Source organism: Calonectris borealis, chromosome 12 (genome assembly GCF_964195595.1).
Source record: "Calonectris borealis chromosome 12, bCalBor7.hap1.2, whole genome shotgun sequence".
Lineage (NCBI taxonomy): Eukaryota > Metazoa > Chordata > Aves > Procellariiformes > Procellariidae > Calonectris > Calonectris borealis.
The window spans coordinates 12232373-12253540 of NC_134323.1; the positions used below are offsets into that span (position 1 = coordinate 12232373).

General features: G+C 44.4%; 1 protein-coding gene across 2 annotated transcripts in view; it reads left to right on the forward strand.

The window, feature by feature from the left end:
- The first annotated feature begins 593 nt into the window (after window positions 1-593).
- CHST8 (carbohydrate sulfotransferase 8) overlaps window positions 594-21168 on the forward strand; it is a 186717-nt gene continuing 166142 nt past the window's right edge. Inside the window, exon 1 of one of the 2 annotated variants that reach the window (XM_075161375.1) lies at window positions 594-814. The gene's annotated coding sequence lies outside the window, so the exon portion shown is untranslated. Of the gene's footprint in view, window positions 815-1015; window positions 1085-21168 lie in introns of those variants that run through there. The other variant, XM_075161374.1, reaches the window with a different exon arrangement.

The window sequence follows — 21168 nt, forward strand, 5'->3', positions numbered from 1 at the left end:
GAGCAAGAGGCATCTTCTGTGCAGTTACTCCACAGGTCACATTCCAGGCTCTAGACAAGGCACCTTGGTCCCCACCATGACCTGGCTACAACGCACCTGCTCCGACTTATTGTTTGAAAGCATCATCGCTTCAATTCTCTTCCCTTTACTTCTACTGTTTCTCCCCTTGGGGTTTGTGTTCAAAACCACCTTCTTTTGGGAGTAAGTGTGGGCCTCGATCTTCCAAACTGGTCTTAAAATGCATATATTTTCAATAACGTTAAATTGCAGACCGGAGGAGGACATGCCCGGCAGGATGCTTGTATCCACACTTGAAAATATGAAAAGAGCCTCCCTGCCCTGCTCCTCCTAAAAGACACGCGGCAGCAGGGACGCAGAGGCTTCCCCAGCGCCCTGCCTGGGACCTTTCCTCCCTCCGCCGCAACTTCCCAATCGGGGGTTGCAATATTTCGGTCAGAGACGCCCAGGCACAAGCTCACGATGCAGCTTCCCGGCAGGAGCTGTGTGCGCGCCTGTGCGTGCGTACACACACACAGACAGACAGACGCTTTTTTCGGCAGCCCCCTGTTCCGCACGGCGCTAATTTGCCCTTCAGACAATGCATAATTCAGCAGCCTTGAAGGCGGCCGGGGGGGCGGACGGCGCCGCGAAAACGTGTCAAACTTGAGCGGCGAACGGCACCCCTGGAAAGGCGGCGGCACCGGCACCGGCACCGCCCGCGCTCTCCCCGTGCCGCGGCGAGGGATGATGCGCCGAGGGCGCAGCGGGGCCGGGCCGCGCTCCCCGCCGGAGGCCGCCGCACCTGCTCCCGGAGGTGCGCAGCGGGGCGCGGGGCGGGGGCCGCGCTGCCGCCGAGCCGAGCCGAGCCGCGCGGGGCCGGGGCGCGGCGGCGGCGGCGGAGGGGGGCGGGAGGCGGGGAGGGGGGCGGCGGCCTCCCGTCTCCGGGCGGGCTGTCCCGCGTCGCTCTCTCCTCCCCGCCGAGGATCGCCGGCGCGGAGCCGCGGCTGCGGCGCGCAGAGCGGCGGCGGCGGGAGCGGCGCGGAGGATGCGCTGAGCGCGGGGAGGCGGCGCGGCCGCGGCGCAGGTCAGTGCGAGTCGCCCCCGCGGGCCCGGGCAGGGCTGCGCGCCCCCCCCGCACCTCTCCCGTACCCCCCAGGCGCTCCCCAGCTTGTCCCCGCACCACTTCGGGAAAGTGCCCAAACTTGCGGCGGGGCCGCGCTGGGGCCCCTCGTCCCGTGTGTTCCCCCTCCCCCGGCGGCGCGACCCCCTCACCTCGGGGCTGCGCTCCCGGAGCGGGACGAGCGGGCGGCGCCGAAATTAACAGTGCCGGTAATTGGGGGGGGTGCCGGGGCAGGTGCCGCCCTCGGGGCCGGGCGCGGTGCGGGTTGCCCCGGGGCTGCGGCGCGTCCCCCCGCCCCGCTCCGCTCCGCTCCCACCGCAGCCGGGCGGGGCCGGCCCAGCCCCGCTCAGGCACGGGGGTCGCGGGGCGCCGGGACCCCAACTTCGCGTGAGGGGTAGAGCCGGCGTCTCAGCGGGGCTGACTGCTCGCGGGTGCGGATCTGGCTTGGGTTTCTGTAAGGAAAATAATGGGATCCAAAGCAAAGTAGTTGCTAAATGCCGCATCTCCCCAGACTGGAAACCCAGTTCACCCGGAGTGCAATCTGTGCTCAAGCAGGAGCGGGTATTAAGGCACTTTCTCATTTCTGGAGTTGCTCGGTAGCGGAACGGGGGTTTGCTTTAGGCGCTGTTCTCCCGTCGGTCTGCTTCTTGGTGAGTCCCGTGTTCCCCCGCCCCTGCCCGGTGATACCGGCAACTCGGACCTTGCAATGCCACCTTACATCTCACTGAACCCTTAAGAACGTACGCATTCAAAACACGGCAAACATATAGCAAAGAGTAATTTTGTACAAGTGTGTTAGCACCGGTGTGCGACCGGACAGCCCGGGCACCTCGCTGCCATCTGGGATTCCCTGGTGTTGGCTGTGGAAGTAGCCAGGAACAATGTGATACCTAGTCGTAGCTGCATGGGGTTTTTTTTAGGCTTTTTGAGGGGTTAGGAAAGCCCCTTATTATAATTGTATTATAACGTCACTTGAGTCTGTAGCTGACTTGTGGTGTCTGCAGATTAACATGCTTAAAAAAACCCAGATGCTCATTTTCTTATGTTAGACGCTTACCCTGAAATGCTTGTGTTTTATTGCAAGATTTAAAAGTTGCAGCTCTTCAGAGAATAGGCTGTGTATACAGTACTAGTGAGGGAGGATGAATGGTAAACCCGAACGGTCTCAGAAGTGAAAATCGGAAATGCAGTTGCTAAATCCATTTTGTTTATTAATGATGCTCACCATTTGATGAGAAAGCTATCCCCAGTTTATCCCGAGAAGATTTCATTTTGTCAGATGCCTGGCGTCTCATCAATTCCTTTCATGTCCCTGGGATTTTCTCTTTTCCAGGAGCAGGCCACAGCAGCTCTCTGTGTTGGGGATAACCGTTAAGCTCTTCTTTTGAATTCATGAGCTTCCAAATTAAACTTTTGCTGACACCTGCTACCTAGCCTGGTTGAGCAGAATGACAGTGTCACCCGGGCTACTGGAGCTCTGCCACCCAGCGAAGTGAATCGCAAACGAAAATAAGTGTAAAGTGCCTGGGCTAGGGCACGCAGTGATTTGGGGGAGCTCTGGGAAACTGTGGCTACTGGAAATCTCATCAAAGTCTGCTTCTAATAGAGCCAACTTTCCAGCGGCAATCACAGGCAGGAATCACATCCATAGAGTAGACAGCAACAGAGATTAATAATCATCATCACCAATTAGCTGATGGAATCAAACAGAACAAAATGAGGGTAAACAAAAACCTGGCTCCCCCTCCCCCTTGAATCTAGTCCCACCTTTATTTATCTGGTGTCAAGGATCTCTCCTCAGCACTGGTTTCAAGTGCCAAAAAATTTAGCAGGTGTCATAACATAAGGTCAAGACTTAATTATTTATATGGAGACATCAATCATCGTGTGGAGATGATTTATTTATAAAACACCAGAGCTGTAAAATGAGACAGTGAATTCTGATTTTCTCCTGCTCGTTCCTGAAGGGGACCAGGAAGGTCTGAGCTGCGGCCAAGTGACCTTTGGAGCCTGCAGAAGTTTCTGCCCGGCCCCGTGTGGAAGAGGGTTTTGCTAAGCCTTTTAAATCATGTAATCAAAATGTCACTGGGGAAATCTCATGCATATTTGCTACATCTCAGTAATGAACATTTACTGATTATGGATTATCTGGAGAATTTAGCTTTTTAAACATTATTCATATTTTTATGTTTATGTAAGCTAATAAGACTGAGGAGATTCAGTAACTACTCTTTGCCTTATGGTATTTGAAAAGTATGTCCGTTGGGCTTAGCTCAGCATCTTCCAGAATCACTTTTAAGATACTAAAATAGAATTTTTCTGCCTTTTCCCTATCTGTACTCACTATAATGCTCTTTGCTCACAATTAATGCCAAAAATCAATTTGCTAACATGCTTTTTATGTTTCTGCTGATCACAAACACGATGGCACAGTAAAAGCTTTTATTGCCATCTGATTAGTCCACAGTGGTGGTAAGTAAATAGCTTGGGCTAGTATAGCTGCAAGACTCCCATGCTGAATGCAGTAGATACAGAGAAGAGTATGGGGTGCTGAGCACCAGGCATAATCCTGCTCTCAGAGTCATTCAAAGAAATTTTATCAACCGTATGAGCAGAAGCAGGATCAGGCCCGTAGGTTTTCCAACAGCTGGATGAAATAACGAATGCGCACGTGGGACGTTCCTGAACCTCCTCCTCCAGGTTTCTGATCAAGGGTTAATTACAGCCGGGGATTCTCAGAGATTTGTCCATTTATCTATCTGTTAATAGAAATGGTGCTGCTGATCTTATTTACATTATTGCGTTTCAGATTAACTTAGACTGAGTGAAACTAGTAAAAAAAAGGCAGAATACAGGAAGAGAGAGATGGAAAGGAAAACGAGTGAAAATGGTGAAAATGAGCAGAGCGAGGAGGGAAGGTTTCTTTTGCTCTCCTATCATTATCTTGTAAAAGTCTGTGTAGCACAAACCCATAAGCTTTACCATTAAAAAGGACTATTCGAAGCATGAGGAGTATCCAGGGCAGCTTGTGATCCCTCTGAACTTCATGGCAGGACTCCATTTTGGCAAGAGCAAGTCAATAAGCTCTCCTGCACATCCATTATACTGTTCCCACTGATCTTAAAAGAAGACCATTTATCACTGTATTTCAGTGACAGAAATACTAAAATAATATTTCACTGGGTTTGTAAGAGGGTGTAAATTATGGGTAAAAGGATGGATGAGCTGGCAACGTCTTCAAAGAACAATTAAGACACTAAGAGTGTGGGAAAATATTTTTAGACATTAACCAACCAGTGAGAAAATCGGAATTTAGGACCCGATTCAGTTACGAGATGTTCCTCGAGCACATTCTGGACCTTGCCCAGAGCACGTGAAAAAAGAAAGATTAATAGTATTTCTTGTAGGCAAGACCAGTCAGCTGCATGTGTATTTTTATGGTATACTGGCTACATTTATAACATTTAGTAACGCCAGCAATGTTCAATATAAAGAGTAACAGATGAATGTATCATGAAACAAGGCACTGGCAAGGCAGGTGGGAAATGATTTCCAAAATATTGCAGCAACCAGGCTGGGAGAAATGTAGCAAGATGGTAAACATAACATAATAGACCTAAGCGGCTTTAACCAAAGCCCAGGTTAAAGCCTCAGGTTGAGTCCCACCAATGCAAGATTGAGCCCTACCCACACGTTACGTAGAAGAGGAAAGCCAGGACTCACTGCGTGCAAACCCCGGCAAAGATGGCTTCCACACTGCTCCGTCCCTGTCGCATCAAAAGGCAAAAGTGATGATGAAATCACAGTTGAGTGCAAAGAGGAGAAAGGAGGGGAATGAAATTGTATTGGCTCAACTGCAAGAAACAAATCACAGATTTCCCTAATCAGACAGATGATGCCTAACTAGGGCACAAAGCGAACCACGAAGGAAGGTGGCAGATTTCACAAATTAGTCATGGCAAAAATGGTGAATTTCACAGCTTGAAGTGAATTCATGTTATAGGATGAAACAGCACAAAGTGATTAAGAGCTCTAACTGATAGAAGTAATAAGCATGTGAGCCTTAGTCATCACACAGCAGCTGACATTTCTCCCTGGCTTCAGCTGAGCCACAGGAGCAACATCTTCAGCCTCCTCCTGTTTCTGATGCTGAGTGGGAGCTGGTGGGGACAACCACAAACAAACGAGGTCCCACGGATGTTTCCGGCAGTTTTCCGTCTCCAGGAGGCACAACCACGGCGGTGGTTGGAGCAGCCACTCCACAGGGAGACGTTCTGCAGGCGCAGTCTCTGGTCCCAGTGCCACCACTGAAACCTGGAGCCATGACTTCAGCAGTGGAGCACGTGCCATGAGAAGAGCAAGTCAGGGGACTGCAGGGTCCCGTCTTCACAGCATGACCCCACTGGTGAAGAGCAGAGCAGGAGGATGGCTGAGGAAGGTTGGAACAAGAGGGGACACTGTTGCAGCACACTCCCTGCCATGCTGGGGACAACCTTCCAGGAGTGGCAGTGCCACTTTTGGAGCCATTAGGTGCTAGTATGTGCCACCTCATGGTAACCACACCACACTATGCATCCCTAATTGTAAGCAACAATTAAACAGCCCATTCAATGGCTTTCTTCTGAAAGCCACCCAATTTCCATTCTTTCAGGGGATAAAAACCAATGTCACAAGCCTCTCCCACAGGTGCTGTTACATGACTTTTGCTGGCAAAACATTTCAATAGCTGTTACAGCGCGCGTTTTCAAGGAAAGCACTGTGATTAGACACTGGAACCTTACCCTACCATTTGTTTCCCTGCTTAGACAGACATAAAAATTCTGGAGAAAAATGTCACCATTATATCTTAATTCTTTTGTTTCACTGTACACTCCTCTATCATAGTTATTGAAAATCCATAGAGCACAATGCAAGCAAGGCGAGCTAATACCAACCAGGATGAGCCTCCTCCAGCAGCGTAAGCCTCCTTCAAACTCTTTGCCTTCGTGGCAGACTGTCGGCCAGCCTCCGCCAGTCCGTCGGCAGCGCACCCCAGAGCAGAGTGGCTTTGCAGGCTGCCAGGAAGGTTAACAAACCCCAGCGCTGGCAGACGGAGCTGAAACTGCAGCGGAGTCATGAACCCTTCAGAGAGCAGAGCGTGCCAGCTTTCCTGTTTATTGAGGGTGTTCCAGCATAGTCGGGTCCGCTGAGCGCAGATGTATTAATATCACGCAGGGAGAGGGGAAGCTGTTGAGGTTGCCAGGACCGAAGCCATAGAGGAATGTAATGGGGCAGTGCCAGTTCCTTCAAATCCCACCTGGAAGTTATTAGCCATCCACTGGAGGCGGCGGAGCACCTGCATCCCAGAATATCAAACGCGCATCGTCTGCACAGAGCCCAGCTGAACCTTGGCTGGGCACCGCGCGGTCACAACTCCGCTCCTCCCGACCCAGAGCGAGCAGGAGAGGATTTTAAATTGTACGCCAAAGAAACACCCTAAGAGGAATTGATCACTCTTGAATGAGGATGGGAAAACAAAATTTGAAAAAAATTAACATTTCTAAAGCATTTCTGAAGGAATGCCCTTGGACTCCTGGCAGGGAATTAGAAAGGACTTAAAAAAAGGCGGGCTGGGGGGAGAAGCCCTCTTCTCCCGAATTGGTTTCAAAACTTGGCAGATTTAAGAAACCTTTCGGTAACATTTTGTGGATCGATGCTAATTTGATGCATCAGGGTTCAGCACTGTGCCAATTCACTGTCAAACCGATATTAACTAGGCACTTTTTGAGCATGTTTATAGCTCAAGGTCCGTTAAATATGCAGACCTGACAATTATTGCACCTCCCTTAAAATACTTAATTTGAAATGTGTAACACAGCATCCATAAATGGCTTTTCGCTCGTCATCAGAAAGAAGCCTCACTCACTCGGAGGTGCAAGTCCTTGCTCTGGGAGAAGGGGCTGGAGGTTGCTCCTGATGAAGACAGAAGGCAGGCAGGGGGGCTGATTTCTGTCTGCAGTGCTGCCAAAGAGCAGCACGACCACGATAAAATCTCCTAGGGCCTGATCTTCCAACCCCCATTCATACAGTAACCAACCTCATGAAAGTTAGTTAATGTAAGTAAATGGCACTTGTTGAGAGAGCAGTAATTACTCATGTTGGGAAAGGTGACAGGATCGGTTACATAAACTTTCTGAGTGGTTTTTGAACTTGAATGCCTGCAATCTGACATCCACTTATAGCTAGCTGCTAAATAAAAGTTGCTTTATTTTTCAACAGTTGCTAATTTGAGCCAAAGCCACAGGAGATCCTGGTTTTTAAATCTGTGTCCCTTTAACACCTGCACAGAAATAGTTTGAGAAATGTTGGTTTCCCATTCTATTCAGCGTGACCCTCAAATGCAAAAATTATCCCCTCCTAAGTTGGGAGAATCAAAGCAGTAGTTAGCTAGTGACATGTATATTTAGATGACTAACTTCAGGCACCTGTGTTTGAATATCTGATTTAATATGCCTTCATTTTTATATCCTGAAACGGGGATACTACTTAGCTCAAAGAAGATCAATTAATTTTTCTGTTGCTTTTAAGTTCTTCAATGGAAGATGTTGCATAAATAATTATTTAATATACTTTAACAGGGTTTTCTGCATGAGCTGCTTGATCTGCTTAAAGCATATAAATCAGTATGAGCTCAATTAGTAAAATAAATTCAGATATCTAAAGAGTACATCAGAAGTTAGACTAGCGCATAAGAAGGGATAAAAACCACGTTGCTCTTTCATTTGGCAAAAAACCACAAAGATTGTTGTTTTGTGAACCTTTGGACATCTCATTTCTTAGGGATCACAAAATCCATTTGTGAAAAGATCTATGAAATAAAGGAAGAAATTGTAAAAGTAGCATCCTGGTCAATAAAACATATGAATTTGCAGACACATACACGGGAGGACGCCGTGAATCTCTTCTTTGTGTTGCAGTTCAGAAGAGCAGTTATTTTCTTCATTTTAGCAGATGCCAAAGGCTCAGAGAAAGGAGTACTTACAGAACGCAGCCTTTCCTTTCTTGCAGCAGAAATGTATTTGCCTGGTTTCTCAAGTAAGAAAAGAGATAATCCTGTCCTAATCTGCAGTGACCGAAACCTTTTCATCTGGAGGTTATCACAGCATTGGGGTGCAAGATGGAGCATGACCAGCTATTATTTTATCCTTATGTCTCCCCCTCCAGAACTTAGTCCATCCAACACAGATTTCCACATCCACCACTTCTAGGGAAAGTTCATTCCTTGACATCTCTACGATGTTTTACAAGTACTTAGATGCTTTTTTCCAGCTTTCCCTGAAAGTATACTTTATCACACTCATAACCAAAAAAACAAACTCTCTAACTACAGAAGCTAATTTATTACTTTTCTGGCTTTTCTTCACAACAGCTATTCAGATCACACTGTTAGTGTTTCTTGCAAATAGTACCTTTCCTAGTCGCAAAGCCCTTGCAACAGTGTTTTAAAGAATCAGTTATAACTTACTAGCAAAATGGTTCACATGTAGTTACTAGTTCCGGCTGTACACTCCACCTGAGGAAGCTGCTGTCCAATAAATTACTATCCTCGCCTGCCTTTACGCAGCCCTCCCCAAACGCTCCAGCATCTCTTCCCTGCTTTCCATCTCCTAACTTGGTGCCAAGATGGAAGGATGGCAGCTGTCTCAGCACTTAATGCCAGTATTCTTCCTTTGTAGACAAGGGGGAAGGGATTTGCTTTCAAGCTGCCCCTTCTCCCACAGAGACTAACAATTATATTATCTCACATCTTTAAATACGGGTCTGAGAGTTAATGGTGCGACAGCGAGATGCAGAGGCAGAGGTTTTACGTTCGTGATACAGAAAATTTACATGGATAATTTCTTTTTTGTATTTTTTCAACATTTAAAATCTAAAGTAACTTTTGCATCCTTAAAATAATTAATTCATCCTTTTCTCATAAAAACTATATTTTTTTAATGCTTTGGAATAGCACTGCTCATATTGTTTTGTGTATGCTGCAACTTCTGGAGGACTCAGAATATCCCCAGAGCGTTAGATATTGTATATGCATGTAACACATGGGAGCCACTGCCCAAGGAGCCTATAGCTCACGTAAAGTTCTTCTAATGCTGCACCTTACACTGGAGGTCTACAGCACTGATAGCAGTGTGTAAATAGTATCTACAAGTAATAAATCATCACACTTACCTGCACTGTATTGTTCTAACTACATTGCTATTAACCTCCATTGCAGCATTTTTACTTCAAAATACTAGAATCAGCTTGTTGTTCAACCTTTGGTTTACAGTGGGAGAAATCTGAGCTTAGGTTAATGTCAGGAGTTTATTTGAGGTCTTTGTTATAATATCAGCATGTCGCTAGCTCAGAAATTCATCTGATTTTCATAAATATTTGATAGGGCTCTATCATCATCCTCATCATCACTTTGGGCTGGTTGGAAGAGGATCCCCCGCGATTGCAACCCATTTCTGTCATGGAAAGTCAGTTGGTGATATTTCAATCAGAGTGTTCTTATAACAAATTCCATTCAAATTCTGTCTGAAAGGGAGTTAAGGTTTCATCCTGCTGCTTAGAGAATGATATGCTAAATGCAGCTTCCCATGGGCTTGGCTGCAGTCCAGTGCTTTGTAATTTATAGTTCTCCTTCCCGATTCTGGCTGTGACCTTGGGACCTAAGTTCCCCCGGCCGCCTGCGCTCTTTGTAAAAATGCTGTCCCGGAGTCCTCGCCACCTTCCCAGCCAGCGCAGCCCAGCAGCAGGGCAGCTCTCGGGACATCAAGGGCAGCAGATCACCAGCGCTCGGGCAGGTGGGGAGCAGGGAGCCAAGGGGAGCCCTCATTTTCTTGCTTTTACTAATAAGAGCAAATCACCGAACATTGCTCTTAAATGACAGAAATTATTAGCTAACTTCAAAGCATGAAATGCATTTACAGAAGAGGTTTAAATTATATTAGCCAAAGGCATTTTCTGTAGAGATAGCCACAAAACAGCTCTAATTGGAGATCTCCAAATAGCTGTTGTGCCCTATGTATTTATATTGGAAAAATAAGTTGAAAGATTCTATTAACATGCAATTAAAAAAAAAAAAGTTTTAACATTATTACTGATCTTATTGATAGTATACTGGGGGTGCCTAAGATGCTTTACAAAGAAATGCATGTGTCCATGGCCAGAGGAGCTGACAACCCAGATTGTAACATATGCCATTTTTAACAGAAAAATTGTGTAATTGAGAGAAGTTATTGCCCCTTGAAGATTACATTCATTATAGATTGTAACAGAGATATGACTTTAGAATGACTGTAGTTCCCTTCAGTTAAATAGCTATTCAGAAATACGATCATTTGAGCTTATGTATGTAACTGCGGATTGTTTTAACAAAGTTATTGAACGAAAGAAACTTTGGGGAAGGTGCAGCAGACCCGTGCAGCTTTTTTGTTCTTTTATTCTTTCCAGATTTTTCTAGGACATATCTTCTGGAAATACTTGTTTGTACATACCTATCTGGATTCCTGAGGATGTGGAATACATTTCAAATGAAAAAGGGTGACTTTTAAAATCATTATTTTAAAAGTCTTTTAGATTTCTTATTTCACCAGTAATTGTCAGGGATTTTCAGCACAGCAAATGATACAGATTTAGCTTTAAAACCAAAGAAGAGCAAACCTTGTCATTGTTTTTGGTCTTCAGACTATCGCATCTGATATTTTTAGTGATTAGCAATTCCATAAACAAACCACCTCTGTAACCCAGTCGTGCCCCCAACTTCACACAGATCTCCTTTGAAATACTTCTTCTATTATCTGTTGTGAAGACATCAGAGAATCATTACGTTAAGTAGTTCTTTGTAAACAAGAAACCAATGAAACCAAGAAACTCCCTCTGCAAGATGCTCGCCACTAAGATACCACTGGCAAAACATTCATCAGCTATCTGGGTTGGTCTAAAAAGTGATGATGCTCAACTGGAGAACTTCAGCATAGATTCATTAGGCTTTTCTGTTTCACTCATAACAAAACTAAAATTAAACTATTAAAACGGTACAAAATTGTTTCAGATACAGTGTTGCCACTCCAATGCTGCTTCTGGACTAGCATTAAGGATGCAACAGGCTCACATTTAGTGTCTTCTATTTGCTTTTGCACAATGTGCTGCAGCTCTTATTTTCCCCCGGAGTCCTGCAAGCACCGGCGGCAGCTGCTGAGCAGTCATGCGGTGATGCTCCGTGGGGACTTCATTGTAAAGAAAGCACCAAGAGAGGGGTGTCATGCAGAAAGATGTCTCTTCCCTGGCAACTTAGGGGGAATGCCCACAAGTGAGCTTTGTGGAACGGCCCTTAGACGGCAGCAGTGCTGGGTGTGCAGATACCTTTGCTGTGGTTCCCCGAAGGGAAAGGGCGACAGGCAGTATTTATAGACGGTTTCTATGTAAGAGGTTTCTGTGCTGTACACCGAGTATCTATTTTGGCAGTAGCTCTGTAATTGTGCTGTAAACCAGCCTGGGTACTGGTTGCTGTGTACCCAGGAGTTTGACTAGATGCCAGCCAACGGCGAGCTCTGTGATAATCGTGTATCGCTTCGCAGCGGGAGCCCCGTGCCCGTGGGTAGCAACAGCCTTCCTGCTTCCTCCCACGCTCCTCCGAGCAACCGAACCCCACCTCCAGGGTATCTTCTGGACTGTGAACTCGCTGTCGTTCGTTATTAGCACACCTTATGAAGTGTGCTGGGCATGCATTAGAAACACCTTTCTCTCACATGTTAGAGAATTAATATCAGCCTGTCTCAGACCTGGCTGATGCCATTCCCTTGCATTTCGAGGGCAAAGAGAAGTAACGGGGAGTGGGGACCCACCACCAGAGCTCATAGGGTCCTACTCACTCGTTTCCTCCAGAAAAAGCCTTCTCTTCAAAAAGACCCACTAAGCCCTGGAAATCTCATTCTTTCGATGGAGACCAATCTGAGTTGGTTTTTGAGGTGCTCTGAGCAGAGGCAGCAGTTTCTTCCAACTTTTCACTGTTGTAGAGTTTTTTATATGATTACTGGTATTATTCATGCAAACCTCCAGCCCCTCATCCTTAAGTGACTTTGAGATTTCCTTCTATAATCTGTCATATCAGCAGCCCTCTTGGCTGGACTTGCCTTAGTAACAACTGCTCCTTCTTCCTGCAGTTCTCCTGACACCTCTGTCAGCAGGACGGAAAGCCAAACTCGGTAAGAGGGGACAACATGGAATTCATCCACATTTGGATGGGAAGGGGGGTGCATGATGGATAGAGGAAATATGTAAGGGAGAGCAATAGAGGAAGCAGCTGGGCTAGTTCAAAGAAACAGCTCTGCCTTGAAGTTCCACGTAGCGCTATATGACATTACCTGGAGCATAGCCTGTGAGACCAAGAAGTACTCTTTCAATCTGATCTGGCTCTTGTGAGTCTGATTAAAGCCCCTCTCTCTCTTTTCCAGCGATATGCCATCTCACTGGTTGCATAAACCTGGCAGTTATGCTACACTGGGCACTTTCCCTGTTCGACTATTAAACTGCCCTGGCGCTTTCTTTTGTCAGGGCTTCTTTTTTCCCCCTAATATCTCACCTAAACTTTTTCTTTCTTAGCTTCAGGCCATTGCTCCCTGGCCTACAATTTTCTGAGACTGTGAATAATTCCCTCCCTTCATTTCTATTGTTACGTTGAAGGTATTTATAGACTGTGATCATGTTCCCCCTGAGCCATCTCTTTCACTGGACTCTATGAATTTAGCTTTCTCAGCCTCTTCACATGTTATGTTCTCTAATCCACACATCATTGCCCTCCTTTGTTTTCATCTTCTTCTTTTGAAGGTTGGTTACTAGAAATACACAGCATCATGGGTTTACACGGCGGTTATTTATACGGATTTGCATGCACTTCCCCCAGTTAGCTGTATTTTCTTACCCAGAGGGGCTATTTTTGTTTATATTGGTTTATTTTATGAAATATCTCTCTCCTCTCCAAATTTAATTTTGCAAATGAAAATATACCAAATAACTCTCCATTTGGCTGCCAAGGTATCAACAGAAGGCAGTAAGGCTAAAGAAGGCAACTGATGGTAAAGTCTCCTAGGGTCAATTTTTGTTTGCTGCAAAAACCTTGCCTGAGCTAGGTGCAGCCTTCTGCACAGGGCAGCTGCTGGCACGGGAGGAAGGACTGTCCTCAGGATTATGCCTGTGCCCCATGAAGGACCTCTTTGTCTGCCATTCTGGAAAGTAAAATCAGCTACCAGCCATTCAGTTTCTCCATTTAGCATGGTTTCCTCTGCTTTATCACTGAAATATGAATTTCTGTCCTATGGAAAATTCTAATTTTGGTTTCTTTTAAGATTAAAAATCTCAGTTTTAAAACTTGCTAAGAAACACAAAATTCTTGGGAAGGAAATTCCGTTTGGGGAAAGGAGAAATGCTCCATCTAGACGGTTTTTATCTAACCTAGGTACTATGATTTGGCTGTACTGACATATCTCCCCTTATAACCTCTCAGCTCAGCTCATCAGCGCAGTGCCCCACGGGAGCTGCAGGTCCCAGTCCACCCTGCCCCAAGCTGTCCCCAGAAAGCCCTGCGGCTCAGCCCCAGGCAGCACTGCCTCTTTCCAGCTTGCTGCTTCTTCTAAAGTTTATAACAAATCTACAAATGACAAATGTAAAAAGCAAAAAGCCTCAGAAAAGGGGCTGCATGGGGAAAGAACTACAGCTCCCCCAGAGCAACAGGAAGGTTGAGATGAAGGGAGAAGTTTGAACCTGAATTAGTAAAATTAGGCCATACTGAGACTTCTAACGAAGTCAAAGTACTGGAAGATAGAAAAAGTTTCCTACACTGTAGCATGTGTGGCTCTGAGAATGTGCCCAGGATTAGGTTTCTACACATCTCCTGTTCACTCTGATGCCTGCGTAGAACCTTGTAAGACAGAATAATCTATCAAACTAAGCAGTACTTCTCCAGCTTCCTCCTTGGACTTCCCCATCACCAGTCCTTTGATTTTACTTAGTTCTTTATTGTTTGAAACAACTGTCTTTTTGTCCTGGGCTTGTACTGGATTTGCAATTAGGGTCTCAGTTCTGAAAGACCATGAGAAAAAAAAATACCTGTAATAATAGTACTGTGTTTAAAATAACTAATTCTTAGTTCTGCATTCATTTATTGAAAAAACTCCTCCAATAAATAATAATGGCAGTTTGTGTGAGGACTGCTGTCATTTAGGACATGAGAAACTTTCTAAAAGATCTCCCATCTTCATACTGCACAAATATTCATTCTTAGCAATACTGCTGATTTTACTAGCACTTCACCTCCCTCTGTTTCAGCAGAGCCATGACAGGCTTCACACGGCAATACGAAGCAGACTACTAACATCTGCAGGGCTTGTTCCTGCAAGAAGAACTGAACTCTCTAAATAATTAATTTTTCTGTTCAGTGGTTGAACCAAAATTAGTGGGGGTAATAATTGCTTCAGGTATGTCTAAAAGACAAGTGAGTGTTTCATTTTTATCACTGAATCAGAAATCTTCAAAATTAAAAGTAATTTCCAATACAAAGATCTTTTTTTGCTTACAAGTACCAAAATAAAACACTTGGGGTTTTTTTTGTTTGTTTAGAGTAATTTGTAGGATGTCTAGTCAGTTGCTACCCTCATTTAAAAAAAAAACAAACCATACAGTTCAATTTACAAACATTTTGTAAATGAAAGGTCCCAGCAAGCTTTAACAAGAATTACAAGAAGTTATAATCTCCTGCCTTTCAGAGAATCAGTGTTTTTAAAGGGCACCAAAATGCACTCTGGAAATAGGCTGCTGCTTCTGTCTTTTAGTTAATTATTAAATTCAAAATGTTTGAAATATGCATTGTAAGATGACTTTATTTTAATTTTCCCAGCAGAGACATTGACAGCTCCTGAATGATACTGCACCAAACTGTCCTCTTTAATGACATTTTCTTTTTAATAATCATTGATCCACACAAATTTGTCAGTTCCTAAATAGGAGCTCATCACTCACATTGCTTGTGAGAGCTCTGTCAAGGGCTGAGCGTGGCGCAGAGGATCTCCGGCTATGCAGGTTTGCCATGTAATCACATGATAGGTTGGATATGATTTGGATCCTAATTTTTTGTGGCTGTTCTAAATACAACAGTGTACCAAAATACCACGTCTTTTGTCCCTGTGCGCTGAGAGCATTCAGAAAGGAAAGGTAAAATCCTGTGATGAAACATAAGCAAAATAAACTAATTTGGAAATACTGTCTGTCCCCAAGAACAAGAATCTCTTATCTCCATCTCCACCCTGTTTGGGTCAAAATATCACTGTTTTCTCAATTTATTGTTTAAATGATTGGCCAGCCCAGCCCAGTTCTTCATGCCATAGGAATGCAGAGGTCTTTGTCATCCCTCAGAGGATGACAGGGATGGCTTCGCCTGGGCAAGCCGGAGCAGAAGCAGAGACTGGGGCCCCGCGTGAGCTGGTCTGACACCCGGGGAGCAGGCTGTGCTCTTTGCTTACTGAGCAGCAGGGGCCACCTCCCGAAAGGCCGGGGGTGAAGGAGGGCAGGGAGAGTCTGAGGAGTCTGCGGTCCATGGTGAGACACCGATCCATTAATGGTTTTGTTCTCCTGTCACTGGACGTTGCTCTCAGTGTAGTGAGTCCTGTATCCCCTCCCAGACACCACACTGACTGCAAAATACATGAAACAAAATCGGGCAAAGACAGCACAATGTGCAACCGCCAAAGGCAAGAAAAAAAGGGATCTGGGCTGGCCGGAGGCTCTGGTGAGGCAACAGACGTGAGGCAAAGGCGGGAAAAGCGTCCAAGAGGAAGGTGTAAATTTGAGCCTAAGAGCTGAGACTTGCAGGAGTGAGAAGGAGCCAGATGAGCCGAAAAGAGACCTGCCATCCATGCCCCAAGGGATTCATGAAATGGAGAGCAGGCGGCTGCCTGGCCATGAAAGTCTCCTTTCAAGGAGGACAGGGGAACAGTTTGCAGCAATTCCCGGTGGCAGGGACAGGGTATTTGATGAGTCTCCCACAGCCTGGACCTTGGATCAGTCAGAGCACGGCAAAGCCTTGCTTTTCCCTCTCACTGCCCTAGGTCTTGTCCTAGAGTCACCTTGAATGTTATGAAAGCAAACACCTGCTGGAAATTAAATCGTAACCTGAGGTATATGAGGACACACGAAGCCCTGAAAAACCATTGCTGACATTACACAATCATGTCTGAGAGGGTCTGATGCTAAAGAGCAACTGTACCTTCCAGCTGTTGTACAGAGCCTTGTGGGGCATAATCCTCCTCCTTTTTTTCTCTTCCCCTCTGCCCTTTACAACCACTGAAAGAAAACAGATCAACACTGTAATGTGACTTCTCTCCTAAGTCCTACAGGGAAAAGAGACAGAGAAGAAAAGGACTCCCAGTCCTTTCCCAGAGAATCCCCATGATTAGGGGAGAAGACTCCTTTAGGATACCCCTAGAGACCACTACTGTATTTATTCCTTTCCCAGTGATTCCCAACAATCTTCACAGATTAACACCCCTTCAGGACAGTACTGTTTGCAGACATATGATGCTCTGTTTTCTCCTGTTCCTTCTCTCAGCATCTCCCCTGAGCTGGTATCCCTGGGCAGGAAGAAGGTTTACAGTTCTTCCCCCCCTTTTCATCTTGTAAGTTGTACCCTGATCTCATTCTCTGCTGCTACACAAACAATAAACCAGGCACCCGAGCATGGTTTATCTTAGTAATATTCCATTTCTCTGTCAGACTTTAGGTCAGGTGGTAATTTTGGGTGAGGTATTGTCTGCAAAGACAACAAATGCAAGAAACAATCTTTCTCCCAGCAAAGGATAAACTAGATGACCCAAGTGATTTTCTCTGTCACTACTATCTATGTTTCTATTATGGAATAAACCACTAGACAAGGAGAAGGATTTAACGCTTTGACTGTAGTGATGGATACTACCAAAAAGCTCAACTTAGTTCATCTCCTCACTGCCTTATAAGGGGCCGTATGTGTCCAGCAAAACAGCGGTATTTCTCTTCTGTGCAGAGATGATCTGTAGGGCACAGCATATTCCCCTTGAAGGATATCACGGATTGCAAAGACGCTTGGCTTGGATGGCTCAGGTGTTGAATATCTGTATGAACTTAAGAGGCACATTTTGGCTTGCTTCCCTTATCTTCAGTCTTTGAGAGACATATTTCAGCCTGGCATGAATTTTTAGCACCCGTGTACTGTCCATACAGCTCTGGAAGTGCTGAAGTAAGGAGAGGAAAGTTCAGGGGAAACGCATGGGTTACAGCATCTCCCTTCCCTGGAAGCCTGAGGACTACCCTCGAGCCTGAAGCACGTTCACAGGCTGTCCTACCTCAGGACAGGAAGAAAGTTGAACTCCTGATGCCAGCAGAAAACTCCTCCACTAAACAGTCTGTTATTAAGATCCTATTCATTATATGGTAAAAGTCTTACAGGTCAGTCTGTCATTTTACTTTTCAAAACAGAATACCATTGTCCAGCTCTTACCAACAGCAAGCTACCAGCCCTCATCCTTGCGTATTTGCTTTTCCTGGCAACTGAAGAAAAAATATTTCTGAGTGGGTTTAACAAAGGGAGCTGAAGATAATTATGTTTATAGTTTATAAATGTGAAGATGTTTAGACTGAGAAATGTTGTTAAGGGGAACAAGATGTCTCGATCCTACAGCATCCTATTTTTCAGTGAAGTAAAACTCCATAGTACCAGAGGGTGAATAGTTTTCTTCTGCTGTTAGCCTCTCAATTCTATTAAGAAATTCTTGAATATTATTTCCCTGCCCCTTTCCTCTTTTTTTTTTTTTTGCTTACTAGATAGAGCAATGCTTCACTTAAACTCCATTGTAGTCAGCGAGCGTCTCTAGCTGACACTGCATCACATTGTCATTATGATTTAGGGTTTCACTGATCGTGCTTTATTATTTTTGTATTTTCCAGAAGGTTTTAACTCTCATTTTATGTGTTCATCGAATTGTTTAAAGTGAAGGGGCTCTCAGTCTCCATTGCCATACTAAAAGGAAATAGAGGAGAGCTTGCTGTTATTACCATGCAAGCTAGACAGTCTGAACAGTGTCTTTTAGCCAGATCTAAACCTACAATTATAAATCACTATGGGAAGGGGAATGGCAATCACTGCATTTTGATTTATTGCCGCAATACTTTTCATATGAATATACTAACCAGAATAGGGAATTTAGGTGTATTTTCTATGTCTTGATGCAGTAAACATATCTCTTCAAAGCACCATTTGTGCTAGAAGTCAAAAGAGTATCTCTGAGCAAGAACTACTCACAGAAGACAGAAGAGAGAGTGCCAGGCTTATGCACAGTAGAGGAAAAAAAAAAGAAAATCTGCTGTGTAGGGCTGTATAATTTCTACAGATTGGGATGTAATTGTGTTCACGTAATGCATAAATAGTTCCCCCTGCTTCAAAGAGAAGGGCTGTCCTGGGAGCTACGGGGCACTCGGAGTTTTAGTTCCTACTTTTCCATAGATTTCTGTGGTATTTTCTGCAAGTCATTTCATTTCACTGCACCTAAGTTTCTTCACCTGTAAAATAAATCCTTCAAATACAATTGGATCAGCTTCATACAGCAAATTACATCTGATGCTGAATCATGTCTTTTATCTCTCTATCTGTCTGCTTATTTTTATTGTGAGCTCCTCAGGGCAAAGACTATCACTTGAAGTCTCATATATAATAAAAGTGTCTTTAGCACCGCAGATCCCATTCTCAGGGACTGGAAGCTTACTGTAATAAAAATAAACAAATGTGATCAGCCACTGGAATTAAAATAAAGCGTCCAAACCAAAGAAAATCTATACTTATGACCCTCTCTCATGAACATACTGGCCCCCAAAATAGATATGCTGTTTAGGTGCATCCCTGGACAGATGTAAAACACTGGCTACACTTCAGCCTTTGGCCAATTGGAAGAGTTAAGAAAAGCTTTCTTGCCACAGCCAGAGCCATTTAGGAGTAAAATAACGAAGACCGCAGGCTAGGAAATAGGGTACTCAATAGTTCAATGACCTTAACAAGAGACTGGAAAGGAATATTAATACTCCTGAACACCTGTTTTCAATTGTAGGAATGGGTTGGCTAGTCTGAATATACCTGAGCTGAAGAAAAATCCAAAAAGGGATTTTTCTGGTGATACAGACACATGGGGGGTGTATCTGGAAAAGAAAGCCGAGAACACAAAAAGGTCTGCCTGTTCCTAGAAGCGCCCAGGCCAGGGCTACCAGCCAGGTTTTGTGGCATGCCCACATAGCATGGAAAGACTCGTTAGAAGAGTGCTTTCTTAGAAGACAGAAGCTAAAATCTTGTTCTTACTGAAAATGTCATCTCCTGATACAGACATAGAATAGAGATACAACCTGAATAGAAATATGACAGGGATTTGGTCTGCTGAGCAGTTTCAGAGCATGTTTACCATACTTCACCTGGTCAAAAAACTGAAGAATGGCAAAGATGGAAATATTTTCTTTTTTAATGCCTAGATTTGATAGCTCTAAGCGTTAATTACAAATAAATACAGAGGAGATAAAAGGCTCATTAGAATCACTCTTGAAAGCCGGGGAAGGACGTGCTGGGTCGTTGAGGTCAGTCGCTTCAGTTTAAGCATGAGGTTTTTGCTTAGACAAAACTTAAGTGTCTCTCGCCAGAGTTTGGCTGCAAGTCCTGAGCCCAGGGTTGTGCCCTAATGATAAGTTCGTGATACATTGCTCATTATTTTTCATACATATTAAACTCATTTTATTCACAGAAGAGGTTTTTGGGGTCAGCAAACGCCTCATGCTGCTCATTCCCTTGAATGGCACTACCACCTTATGTGGCAGTCATTTCTGCATTTCTACTTGCTGTGCCTACATTTTAAAGAACATTATTTTCTTCCAGAAAAATATTTCAGTTCTTGCAATCAGTGCTCATTTTTGTAAATTAAGGAATGAATTGTGCCAAATTGTTCTCCTCTTTTTCTCTGTTCCAGGGTTATTTGCGATGTAGCTTATGCTACTGTCTGTATATCTACTGCGTGCTTTACAGGAAAATGAAATCATTACACACAACACAAATTACTAGACCTCTTTTATAATCACACACTCTTAATTGGCATAGAAGCACTAAGATCACTGTAATACATGCAGTAAAATGTCTCTGACTCATTTTTTTCTCCCAAGTTTAAAGGTCAACGAGAATATTTTTCTTTCATTTGACAGGCACACAAGAAATAACGCAAGACTCATTTATGGTCAGGTAATGCACAAAGAAATCTATAAATCAAGCTAAGGGGAATATTAGATCATGCTCATATCTGAACCCATCTGGCTTAGTTCACGAAAGAATCAATATGAGGCAGAGAGCTCAGTATTACTCGTGATTTATGCTCTTGCATCTAAGGGGAGAAACATTTGCAATTTTTAAGTCGCTTCATCTGAAACAAAAAGGATATGAAAAAGAAACTACAGTTGGCTATTACAACATGTGCATTAGGTAAGTAATTCGATGACAGATTATAGCTGCTAGAGGAAGGGATAGTTCTAGTGGTTCATTCCACTTAATGACTCAGCACATTGTTTTAGTATTTTGATCTTCCCCCCCACAAGGTATACTAGTACGGAGCTGTTAAGAAACAAAATTAGCCAGATTTCCATGTGTTTGATTTTTGTAGATGAATTGCAATTGATAGTTCTCAGGCAGAGTACTGTTAGAAAATATAGCATACTGTAACATAGATAACATATAGCTTTTCTTCATTGTCTTCTTTCAAATACTACTTTCACCAATAAACCTCGCACCTAAAAACGTATTGTGGCCAAATATTAATCTTACCCTATACCATATTAGACACATAAGCTTTTGATCTTTCTGTGAACATCCAGGATTTACGTGAAAGCTTTCTATGTATAGCGTACATCTCTCAACTAAATAAAATCTCCAGTTGGCCCTAAATTCAGCCTCCCCGAGAGGCAGGATGAAAAGTGTCAGA